Raw genomic sequence first — 13,468 nt, forward strand, 5'->3', positions numbered from 1 at the left:
CTTTCATAAGAAGAGCAGGGGAGTTTTTCCCAGTGTCGTGGGCCAATATTTATCCCTCAACCAACATCACTAAAAAGCACATTATTTGATCATTTATTTTTGGTCATTGCTGTTTGTGGGAGCTTGCTGTGCGCAATTTTGGTTGTCGTGTTTCCTACATTACCACAGTGAGTACACTACAAAAGTAATTCATTGGTTGTAAGGCGCTTTGGGACATCCTGAGGTCGTGAAAGGCGCTATATAAATGCAAATTAATCGTTTCTTGCACTGAGACTATTCTGAGATTCAGTAATTAAAAAGCCAATGACACAAAAATGAAATTACAAACTGATCTGAAGGGAAAGTCTTGTCTCCCATTTAAACCCAGAGAGTCCGATCCCCTTTGATCGTGGGCAGGAGACAGCAGTAAATTCAGTGTTGTGCAGTCAGCTCAGCCGATGGGATTAATGCTGAATTCTGAATGACAAGGTCACAAGAAGACCGACATATTCAGTGGTCTGAGCTTCCTGATGGCTTCCCTCGGTGTTCTGATTCCAATCTGGAGTTTGGCAGCTCAAACTTTTCAACATTTCATTTATTAAACCTGCTCCCAGTCCATTACAGCCCAGAAACATGCCTTTTGGCCCAACAGGTCGATGCCGGTGTTTATGCTCTGCACGAGCCTCTTCATCTCACCCTATCTGCATGTCCTTCTATTCCTTCCTCCCTCATGTGTATATCTAGCTTCCCCTTAAATGCATCTGTGCTATTCACCCCAACTGTTCCTTGTAAAGGGAATTGGGTAAATACTTGAAGGGGAAACAATTGCAGGGCTATGGTGAAAGGGCAGGGTGCGGGATTAATTGGATAACTCTTTACAAGAGCCAGCACAGGCTCGATGGGCTAAATGGCCTCCTTCTGTGCTGTAAGATTAAATCATTCTATGATTTGATAGGTGGAATGGCTGAAATTCTGATCTAAATTTAACACTGCGGTAAGTGTGATGTCAATGGACTGAAAATCTCCAAGTCACTCAGCAAGCGAGTGTAGAATTTACCAATATCTCGCAAAGATTCCGGGTACCTTTCCCCTGTAGAGGAGAAGAATCCTTTTCTGGGCTTTTAAAATGAGTTTAAAGGGGCAGACGAGGCCTGCGGGGGATAAAAGGGGATGCATTCATGGAGACCCCCCCCCCCAGTGTTTGGACTCATAGGAAAGGGAATTCAAAATGGAGCTAAATTACAGAAGCTTGAGATCCCCTAAACATCTGTGGGAAGGAGCATATCAATTTTAAGATTCTACAACATTTTGGCTGCGAAAAAGAGTTACCAAATATAGGAGGTGGGGCCAACGTCTGAAGCAAATTCTTGTATTAAGGATCCCAGGCTATTCACCCCCTAAGAGATAATCGAATTACCCAATCAAGCACAATGTAAATCATGGTCAGGAAACTGGACAATCCTAAAACAATGCAAACCCAGTGATAGCACATTCTCACACCCTAATCGAGTTACTGCTGACAAAGGAGACATTTGAAAATCAATGGACAGAACAGTTTAAACAGAGCCCAAGAGATTTGATGGGAGATAACGGAGCCTTTTTTTGGGGGGATATATCTATCCCCCAGTTTTTACAAGAAAAAGGTAGCAGAACACAGACTGGAACTCGCACAGACTTGAACACAGACAGAAACAAGCAGCTGGAGCTGGGGAGTGAAGAAATGGAGTAGTGAAGGAAACTACAAGAAATCGTCAAGGACCGACCGAGCACGAGGCCCACGAAATGGAAGGTTGTCAGGAACCAAATTGACAACCACTCTACAATCTACTTCTGAACGATCCAGCGGGGGAGAAATTACCAAAAAGGACTAAATAAAACTAAAACCAAAGAAAGTGGGTACTTACCCCATACATCCAAAACGCAACTTACCGCATCAACGGACGCACCCCAACCGAAGACTACGCAGTCCGAAGTCCTCTCCTCCGTCCAGGGTACGGCTCACCTAGAAGGCCAAGTGCAGCGAACCCCGAAACCGCGATTCACCGGCAGCTGTCTAAAGGGATTGGTGAGCATAACCCCTGAACCCTCAGAGCTATAACTTAGTTAGTTAGGGGAATTGGGAGGGGGGAGGCTGGGATAACTTGTGTAAATGTATCTGCATTCTCCTTTTTACCCCATTTAGAGTTTAAGCTGTATTCTTTTCCCCACAGGCTGTAATTTGACATTTTATTCAATGTGTTGTACCCCTCAGTGTGTATTGGTCTGTGTGTGTTATTAAAGGTGTGCCTTTTACTTCTTTTTAAACACAATAAAGCCATACCTGCTTCCTACCTTGAAACCGATTGTCTGTCCAAGTCTGTCACAGTCCTTTCATAATTCCAGTGTCTAGAACCAAGGGTGTGGGAGCGATTCGGAACCGCTCATATAAGGTCAGAAGGGAAAGCTGACCCCCTGCAAACCACCCCTTACAGGAGACACAGTCCAGACATTAAACTCGGAAACAGACTAAAGTCAGCGAACACAAGCCACTCTGTCACTTCTGTTCCTGTGGTCTGTGTTTCGGTATCACTCAGGAAGTGTGGGAGAACCTCAAACCCAGATATCTTTGAACTTCCAAACCATCATGTTTAGGGTTGAGTTTGATGTCAACCTTCAGATACTTGCTCCGTAGAGCTGGTTTATAGACTGTCTCTGCAGAATGCACAAATACAGTATGTTGTGTGTCTCTCTGAAATAACAAATAAATGCAGTGAAATACACAGAATTGGTGACAGAGTTTTTTATTCGTTTATGTAGACGTCGCCGGTTTTTATTGCCCATCCCCAATGGCCCTTGAGAAGGTGGTGGTGAGCCGCCATTTCAGAGGGCAGTTAAGAGTCAACCACATTGCTGTGGGTCTGGAGTCACATACAGGCCAGACCGGGTAAGGGCGGCAGATTTCCTTCCCGAAAGGACATTAGTGAACCAGATGGGTTTTTAGACAATCCGGTAGTTTCATGGTCACCATTACTGACACTTGCTTTTTATTCCAGGTATTTTTAATTAACTGCCAGCTGCCATGATAGGATTTGAACTCACATCTCCAGATCATTAGCCAGGCCTCTGGATTACTCGTCCACCAATATAACCACTATACTACCGTACCTGGTAAGTTATGGTAAGTTATCTTTGATCTTCCAAGACACCATATTATGGGTTGAGTTTGGTGTCAACCTTCAGACACTGGCTCTGCAAAATGCACAAATACAGTATGTTGTGTGTTTCTCTGAAATAAGAAATAAAGGTGGGGAAATACGACAGCATCTGTAAAGGGAAATGGTTGATGTTTTGGGTAGAGACCCTGTCTCAGAGCTGCCAATCAGAAGATAGACCAGCCCCATTATAGAACTTTGATTTATACAACACCTTTCACAACCTCAGAACATCCCAAAACATTTCATAGCTAACGAGGTACTTTTGAAGTGTTGTCACTGTTGTAATGTAAGAAACATAGAAACATAGAAAATAGGTGCAGGAGTAGGCCATTCGGCCCTTCGAGCCTGCACCGCCATTCAATAAGATCATGGCTGATCATTCACCTCAGTACTCCTTTCCTGCTTTCTCCCCATACCCCTTGATCTCTTTAGCCGTAAGGGCCTTATCTAACTCCCTCTTGAATATATCCAATGAACTGGCATCAACAACTCTCTGTGGCAGGGAATTCCACAGGTTAACAACTCTCTGAGTGAAGAAGTTTCTCCTCATCTCAGTCCTAAATGGCCTACCCCTTATCCTAAGACTATGTCCCCTGGTTCTGGATTTCCCCAACATCGGGAACATTCTTCCTGCATCTAACCTGTCCAGTCCCGTCAGAATCTTATACGTTTCTATGAGATCCCCTCTCATCCTTCTAAACTCTAGTGAATAATAAGGTTCTCTGTAAATCAAGTTTTAGGAGGTTACACCAGTGGGCCGTCCGGTAACATTGCTCACAGTGAATTGTGGGGAACTACTTTTATAATGACAGAATTATCAGGTCACAAACATTATTTTCAGTACTAAGTTTCTCAGCTAGCACGAGTTCCAGATGACCGACAAGAAGATTGCCAATAAGGATTTGAAGTGATTTGATTGAACATAAGAACATAAGAAATAGAAACAGGATTAGACCATTTGGCCCCTCGAGCCTGTTCCACCATTTAATAAAATAATGGCTGATCTGATCATGGACTCAGCTCCACTTCCCTGCCCGCTCCCAATAACCCTTTATTCCCTTATTGCTCAAAAATCTGTCTCTCTCCGCCTTAAATATATTCAATGACCCAGCCTCCACAGCTCTCTGGGGCAGAGAGTTCCACAGATTTACAACCCTCTGAGAGAAGAAATTCCTCCTCATCTCAGATTTAAATGGGCAGCCCCTTATTCTGAGACTATTCCCCCTAGTTCTAGTTTCCCCTATAAGTGGAAATATTCTCTCTGCATCCACTTTGTTGAACCCCCTTATTATCTTAAATGTTTCGATAAGATCACCTCTCGTCCTCTGAACTCCAATGAGTACAGGCCCAACCTACTCAACCTATTTTCATAAATCAAACCCCTCATTGCCGGAATCAAACTACTGAACCTTCTCCGAACTGCCTCCAATGCAAGTATACCCTTCCTTAAATACGGAGACCAAAACTGTACGCAGTACTCGAGATGTGGCCTCACCAATACCCTGTACAGTTGGAGCAGGACTTCTCTGCTTTTATACTCTATCCCCTTTTTCAATAAAGGCCAACTTTCCATTTGCCTTCCTGATTACTTGCTGTACCTGCATACTAACTTTTTCTGTTTCATGCACAAGGACCCCTAGGTCCCTCTGTACTGCAGCACTTTGCAATTTTTCTCCATTTAAATAATAATTTGCTTTTCTATTTTTCTGCCAAAGTGGATAACCTCACATTTTACCACATTATACTCCATCTGCCAAATTTTTGCCCACTCACTTAACCTGTCTATATCCCTTTGCAGATTTTTTGTGTCCACCTCACAATTTGCTTTCCCACCCATCTTTGTATCATCAGCAAACTTGGCTACATTACACTCGGTCCCTTCATCCAAGTCATTAACATAGATTGTAAATAGTTGAGGCCCCAGCACCGATCCCTGCCGCACCCCACTAGTTACTGTTTGCCAACTTGGAAAAAGACCCATTTATCCCGACTCTTTGATTTCTGTTAGTTAGCCAATCCTCAATCCATGCTAATATATTGCCCTCATCCCCATGAACTTTAATCTTGTGCAGTAACCTATTATGTGGCACCTTATCGAATGCCTTCTGGAAATCCAAATACACCACATCCACTGGTTCCCCCTTATCCACCCTGCTCATTACAGCCTCAAAGAATTTCACCAAATTTGTCAAACATGATTTCCCGTTCATAAAACCATGCTGTCTCTGCTTGTCTGAATTATCTTTTTCCAAATGTCCTGCTACTGCTTCCTTAAAAATGGACTCCAGCATTTCATCAACAACAGATGTTAAGCTAACTGGTCTATAGTTTCCTGCTTTCTGTCTGCCTCCTTTTTTAAATAGGGGCGTTACATTTGCGGTTTTCCAATCCGCTGGGACCTCCCCAGAATCCAGGGAACTTTGATAGATTACAACCAATGCATCCACTATCTCTGCAGCCACTTCTTTTAAGACCCTGGCATGCAAGTCATCAGGTCCAGGGGACTTGTCCAACTTTAGTCCCATTATTTTACTGAGTACTACTTCTTTTGTGATAGTGATTGTTTTTAGTTCCTCCCTCCCTATTGGTTACACGCCTCCTCCTTGCTATTGGTTACTGAAGCTGTCGTGTTGTGATTGGAAATTCTATTAGAATGATCATTCTCATTCCTTGTTGCTCTCTCATGTCGGACGCATTCTGTTCCCGTTCAGCTGTGATTTCTTGCTCTTCCATCAATGTGAAGTCTGAGCCAATCAGGTGTGAGTGAGTAAAGTGTTCCTTATTAAGCCGACATCTTGCTATAACTTCCTGTTACAAAGCCCCTGAAACTAACCTTGTGAAATTCCCGAGCTTACCAAAAAAGCTACAGTCACTCTTCAACCACTAGATGGCAGTGTGCCATCATCTATTATCCAACATCTATCCCTCTCTGAATCTATTTAATTGTCTATTTGTATAGATTTACCTTTCCCCCCCCAATCATTGTAAGGTCTAACACAGGCACCAGCAGCATAAAGTAGAGGGAAGTCTTCCCCTGGCAAACTCCAACCATTTGTGCGCCAACTCCATTTATCTGACCTTGTTTCCGTTGGTCGCAGGAGGTGCTCACACATCTTTCAGCCGTCTCTGGACGTCCACATCTGGCCAGTGCATTAGGCACTCCATCCGTCCTTCACCCTTTGCTCCACAATGGATGCCGTCATGCCAAGACCCCACTTAATCTAGCACGGTCAGCAGGCCAGTCCATCAGTGTGGAAGCCCCAGCAAGTGCCTTGATCATCGGACAAAGAGTAATCGCAAAGGCTAATGGAATGTTGGTCTTTATCTCAAAGGGGCTGGATTACAAAGGGGAGGGAGTGATGCTTCAGTTGTACACAACCGTGGAATACTGCACTCAGTGTTGGGCACTGCCCCTTAGGAAGGATATATTGGTCTTGGAGGGGGAACAGCGCAGGTTTACCTGAATGATACCAGGGATTAAAGGGTTAAATTATTAGGACAGGTTGCATAAACTTGGCTTGTCCTCCCCTTGCGTTTAGAAGGTTGAAAGGGGTCTAACAGATGTTTAAAATGTTAAAGAGATATCGATAGGGTAGGGAAGTTATTGCCGCTGGTGGAGGAATCCAGAACAAGGGGAAATAATCTTAAAATGTGAAGGATGCAAAATTCACGAGAACCCCCCCCCCCGCAGTGTTTGGGCTCATCTGAAAGGAAATTTAATTTGGGACTATCTACCAGAATGTTTGGAACCCTAAAGTGCTTATGGAAGAAACTACAAACTTTAATCGAATTTTGGACTTTTAAAAAGACAAATTCAAGGCTGTGATGGGCCTAAAGAACTAGCAGGAGACAACTTGATTATTGAGTCTGTCTGGGTGTCGGGGCTAACATAACTTGTCTGGAGAAATGGGTATTCGAGAATCTTTCTCCACAAGAGACATTAACATTACAACAAATGACCCAGAGATAGCTAACCATCAACCTGAATCTGGAAAACCGTTTCAGCATATACATCACAAAGAGGCCCAATCCAGCCTATATGCGAAAAAACTATGCACAAAAGGACATTGCGATTACCAAGCTAATATTTCCATCAGGAAACAGTTTTAGATCAGCCCACTCGAGACATATTAACTTTTAACGAGCCCGCCAAAATATTACAAAGAAAATTCAAGCCTGCCAAATTTAAACAAAGAATTCTGAACTGATTTGGCGCAAAGATTAGAATAACTCAAACGATATAACTGGCCCCCTGTTTTAACAGAGGGTATGCCATACTACACCAGGTGCTATACTGCGAGTATGCCATCAAGAAGGGAGAGAAACCAACACGACAGTTGTAAACTAACTTCTTCAGCCTCGAAGTCCTGAAGTCCTGAAGAAAGGAAGAACATCACCACCGCGGCAGGAACCGACCACAACCAACGAAAAACCACCGCGATCGATCAGACTCGAAACAAAACTCCAACTGGAAGAAACCGAAGAATCGAAAAGTTCCCACTCCACAATCTAAGGCCTGATTACCAATAAGTGAAAACATTAGCTAAAGAGACTTTGAACCTATTTCTAACGAAGGAAACCGGGTACTTACCCCATAGATCCTAAACACGCCTTACTGCATCAGCGGACTCAACCTAACTGAAGATTGCGTAGTAAGAAGTCTTCTCTGACGTTCGGGGTACGGCAAGCAGAACCTACAGAATTCAATGAACCCCGAAATCGCAAAGTACCGCTAGCTGACCAGAAAGGATTGGTAAGTATAGTCTCTGCCTGCCCTGGAGTCTAACCTAGCTAGAATTAGCTATTGGGAGGTGGGAGGTGTAATTTTTACTGTAACCCCCGTTGAATGTGTACTGTATTGTTCTTTATTAGTGTGATTATAAGTTTGACATTGCATTTTCTTGACTGTAATAAAATCAAAGTTCTTTTGCACCAAACCAGTTGTCCTTTGCATTTTGTCACATCCCCAAATAAATCCAGAGTCCAGAACCCAAGGGAGTGGGCGTGATTCGAACCGCTCAAGTAGGTCAGAGGTGAACCTGACCCCCGGGACCACCCCCTTACAGAAGAGGCCATTCAGGAGTGAACTCAGGGAACACCCTTTCTCACACAGGGTTGTGAAAATCCAGAAGGCTGTGGATTAATTGCAATTTTCAATACGGAGATAGATTTTTGTTGGTAAGAATATCAAGGGATATGGAGTAAAGGTGGGTAAATGGAGCTAAAACACAGATTAGCCATGATCTCATTGAATGGTGGAATAGGATCGAGGAGCTGAATGGCTTACTCTTGTTCCTATGTACGGTCAACAAACCACTCCATCAGTGTGGGAACGTGTGAAAGTGTCTCAATTGTCAACTGATTTTCCCAACAACTGGAAAATCATCCTTAGCTTGTGAGATCCTCTAAAAAAAATTGTACAGAGCTATCCAGTGAATTGCTTTTAAATACTGCATGATAACGCAACGAATTGGACTGGGGTAGGCTATTCAGCCCCTCAAACCTGCTCCGCCTTGCAATAAGATCATGGCTGATCTTCGACCTCAACTCCACTTTCCTGCACTAGCCCCATATCCCTTGATTCCCCGAGTGCCCAAGAATCTATCGATCTCAGTCTTGAATATACTCAATGACTGAGCATCATAGCCCTCTGGGTTAGAGAATTCCAAACATCCATTTCAGAGATCAGTTAAGAGTCAACCACATTGCTGTGGGTCTGGAGTCACATATAGGCCAGACCGGGTAAGGGCAGCAGATTTCCTTCTCTAAAGGACATTAGTGAACCAGATGGATTTTTATGACAATCCGATAGTTTCATGGTCACCATTACTGATCCTAGCTTTTTATTCCAGATTTATTTAATTAATTGCTGTGGTGGGATTCTGAACTCGCGTCTCTGGTTCATTAGACCAGGTCTGTGGATTACTAGCCCAGTAACATAACCACTATCCCAGCGTTCTCAGGATTGATCATTGGCTCAAGAAAGCCATCACCACCTTTCAGGGCAACTAGAGATGGGCAATAAAATCTGGCCTGACCAGAGACACCCAAATCCTGAGGATAAATCAAAAGTTATTTCAGATTTATCATGTACCAATATCATATCATGATAAAGTCCAGATATATAATTATTTGAATTTTCAGTTCAGTTCAAGTAATACTTAGGTAAAAAAAAGACATGAGGTTCTACAAGACAAATTTAGGGAGCTAGGAGCTAAATTAAAAAGTAGGACCTCAAAAGTAGTAATCTCAGGATTGCTACCAGTGCCACATGCTAGTCAGAGTAGGAATCGCAGGATAGCTCAGATGAATACGTGGCTTGAGCAGTGGTGCAGCAGGGAGAGATTCAAATTCCTGGGACATTGGAACCGGTTCTGGGGGAGGTGGGACCAGTACAAACCAGACGGTCTGCACCTGGGCAGGACCGGAACCAATATCCTAGGGGGAGTGTTTACTGGTGCTGTTGGGGAGGAGTTAAACTAATATGGCAGGGGGATGGGAACCTATGAGGGAGACAGAGGGAAGTAGAATGGGGGCAGAAGCAAACGATAGAAAGAAGAAAAGTTAAAGTGGAGGGCAGAGAAACCTAAGGCAAAAAGCAAAAAGGGCCACATTGTAGCAAAATTCGAAAGAGGCGAAGTGTGTTAGAAAGACAAGACTGAAGGCTCTGTGCCTCAATGCGAGGAGTATTCGGAATAAGGTGGACGAATTAACTGCGCAGAGAGCAGTTAACGGCTATGATGTAATTGGCATCACGGAGACATGGCTCCAGGGTGACCAAGGCTGGGAACTCAACATCCAGGGGTATTCAACATTTAGGAAGGACAGCCAGAAAGGAAAAGGAGGCGGGGTGGCATTGCTGGTTAAAGAGGAAATTAATGCAATAATAAGAAAGGACATTGGCTTGGATGATGTGGAATTGGTATGGGTGGAGCTGCGGAATACCAAGGGGCAGAAAACGCTAGTGGGAGTTGTGTACAGACCACCAAACAATAGTAGTGAGGTTGGGGACAGCATCAAACAAGAAATTAGGGATGCATGCTGATATGGCCTTACTATACAGTATAAATTCACACAAGGCCCATACTTGAGAGAAGATCACTCTGTGACCAGTTACCTTTATTACCAAGACTTCAAGTGATGAAGGTGGGTGGAGCTTCCCCTTTTATACCTGAAAGTCCAGGTTAGGAGTGTCTCCCACAAGTTCACCCTCTTGTGGTCAATGTTCTCAAGGTGTACAACTTAGGTCAGCTTATACATGGGTTACAATGATAGTTGAATACATGACACATGCAATAAAGGTACAGCAGTTAACATGGGTGACTTTAATCTACATATTGATTGGGCTAATCAAACTGGTAGCAATGCGGTGGAGGAGGATTTCCTGGAATGTATTAGGGATGGTTTTCGAAACCAATATGTTGAGGAACCAACCAGGGAGCTGGCCATCCTAGACTGGGTGATGTGTAATGAGAAAGGAGAAATTAGCAATCTTGTTGTGCGGGACCCCTTGGGGAAGAGTGACCATAACATGATAGAATTCTTTGTTAGGATGGAGAGTGACACAGTTAATTCAGAAACTAGGGTCCTGAACTTAAGGAAAGGTAACTTCGATGGTTTGAGGCATGAATTGGCTAGAATAGAATGGCAAATGAAACTTAAAGGGTTCACGGTGGATAAGCAATGGCAAACATTTAACAATCACATGGGTGAACTTCAGCAATTGTACATCCCTGTCTGGAGTAAAAATAAAATGGGGAAGGTGGCTCAACTGTGGCAAACAAGGGAAATTAGGGATAGTGTTAAATCCAAGAAAGAGGCATATAAATTGGCCAGAAAAAGCAGTAAACCTGAGGACTGGGAGAAATTTAGAATTCAATAGAGGAGGACAAAGGGTTTAATTAAGAGGGAGAAAATAGAGTACGAGAAGAAGCTTGCAGGGAACATAAAAACTGACTGCAAAAGCTTCTATAGATATGTGAAGAGAAAAAGATTAGTGAAGACAAACGTAGGTCCCTTGCAGTCGGATTCAGGTGAACTTATAATGGGGAACAAAGAAATGGCAGACCAATTGAATGAATACTTTGGTTCTGTCTTCACGAAGGAAGACACAAATAACCTTCCGGAAGTACTAGGGGTCCGAGTGTCTAGTGAGAAGGAGGAACTGAAGGATATCCTTATTAGGCGGGAAATTGTGTTTGGGAAATTGATGGGATTGAAGGCTGATAAATCCCCAGAGCATCCAGTGCATCCCAGAGTACTTAAGGAAATGGCCCGAGAAATGATGCATTGGTGATCATTTTCCCACAGTCTATCGACTCAGGATCAGTTCCTATGGATTGGAGGATAGCAAATGTAACACCACTTTTTAAAAAAGGAGGGAGAGTGAAAATAGGGAATTATAGACCGGTTAGCCTGACATTGGTAGTGGGGAAAATGTTGGAATCAATCATTAAGGATGAAATAGCAGCGCATTTGGAGAGCAGTGATAGGATCGGTCCAAGTCAGTGTGGATTTATGAAGGGGTAATCATGCTTATCAAATTTTCTGGAATTTTTTGAGGATGTAACTAGCAGAGTGGACAAGGGAGAACCAGTGGATGTGGTGTATTTGGACTTTCAAAAGGCTTTTGACAAGGTCCCACACAAGAGATTAGTGTGCAAAATCAAAGCACATGGTATTGGGGGTAATATACTGACGTGGATAGAGAACTGGTTGGCAGACAGGAAGCAGAGAGTCGGGATAAACGGGTCCTTTTCAGAATGGCAGGCAGTGACTAGTGGGGTGCCGCAGGGCTCAGTGCTGGGACCCCAGCTATTTACAATATACATTAATGATTTGGATGAAGGAATTGAATGTAATATCTCCAAGTTTGCAGATGACACTAAACTGGGTGGCGGTGTGAGCTGTGAGGGGGACGCTAAGAGGCTGCAGGGTGACTTAGACAGGTTAGGTGAGTGGGCAAATGCATGGCCGATGCAGTATAATGTGGATAAATGTGAGGTTATCCACTTTGGGGGCAAAAACGCGAAGACAGAATATTATCTGAATGGTGGCAGATTAGGAAAAGGGGAGGTGCAGCGAGACCTGGGTGTCATGGTTCATCAGTCATTGAAAGTTGGCATACAAGTACAGCAGGCAGTGAAGAAGGCAAATGGTATGTTGGCCTTCATAGATAGGGGATTTGAGTATTGGAGCAGGGAGGTCTTACTGCAGTTGTACAGGGCTTTGGTGAGTCCTCACCTGGAATATTGTGTTCAGTTTTGGACTCCTAATCTGAGGAAGGACGCTCTTGCTATTGAGGGAGTGCAGCGAAGGTTCACCAGACTGATTCCCGGGATGGCTGGACTGACATATGAGGAGAGACTGGATCAACTGGGCCTTTATACATTGGAGTTTAGAAGGATGAGAGGGTATCTCATAGAAACATACAAGATTCTGACGGGACGGGACAGGTTAGATGCGGGTAGATTGTTCCCGATGTTGGGGAAGACCAGAACCAGGGGACAAGGGGTAGGCCATTTAGGACTGAGATGAGGAGAAACTTCTTCACTCAGAGAGTTGTTAACCTGTGGAATTCCCTGCCGCAGAGAGTTGTTGATGCCAGTTCATTGGATATATTCAAGAAGGAGTTAGATATGGCCCTTATGGCTAAAGGGATCAAGGAGTATGGAGAGAAAGCAGGAAAAGGTTACTGAGGGAATGATCAGCCATGATCTTATTGAATGGTGGTGCAGGCTCCTAGGACGGAATGGCCTACTCCTGCACCTATTTTCTATGTTTCTATGTTATTACATTGTATCCATGTTTAGAACATGAACTAATATGCAAGAACTTATACTGACCAACTGGTAAAAAGCAAGAAAGACTTGCATTTATATAGCGCTTTTTAAGACTCCAGACGTTCCAAGATGCTTTGCAACCAATGAAAGATTTTTGAAGCGTAGTCACTGTTGTAATATAGAAAATGGTGTACTGTAGACATCTCAAGTCGCTGGAGAAATACCACCAATGATGTCTCCGCAAGATCCTACAAATCCCCTGGGAGGACAGATGCACCAACGAAAGCGTCCTCGATCAGGTCAACATCCCCAGCATTGAAGCACTGACCACGTTTGATCAGCTCCGCTGGGCAGGCTACATAGTCTGCATGCCAGACACGAGACTCCCAAAGCAAGCGCTCTACTCGGAATTCTTTCATGGCAAACGAGCCAAAGGTGGGCAGCAGAAACGTTACAAGGACACCCTCAAAGCCTCCCTGATAAAGTGCAACATCCCCACTGACATCTGGGAGT

Source organism: Pristiophorus japonicus, chromosome 1, assembly GCF_044704955.1.
Source record: "Pristiophorus japonicus isolate sPriJap1 chromosome 1, sPriJap1.hap1, whole genome shotgun sequence".
Taxonomy (NCBI): Eukaryota; Metazoa; Chordata; class Chondrichthyes; family Pristiophoridae; genus Pristiophorus; species Pristiophorus japonicus.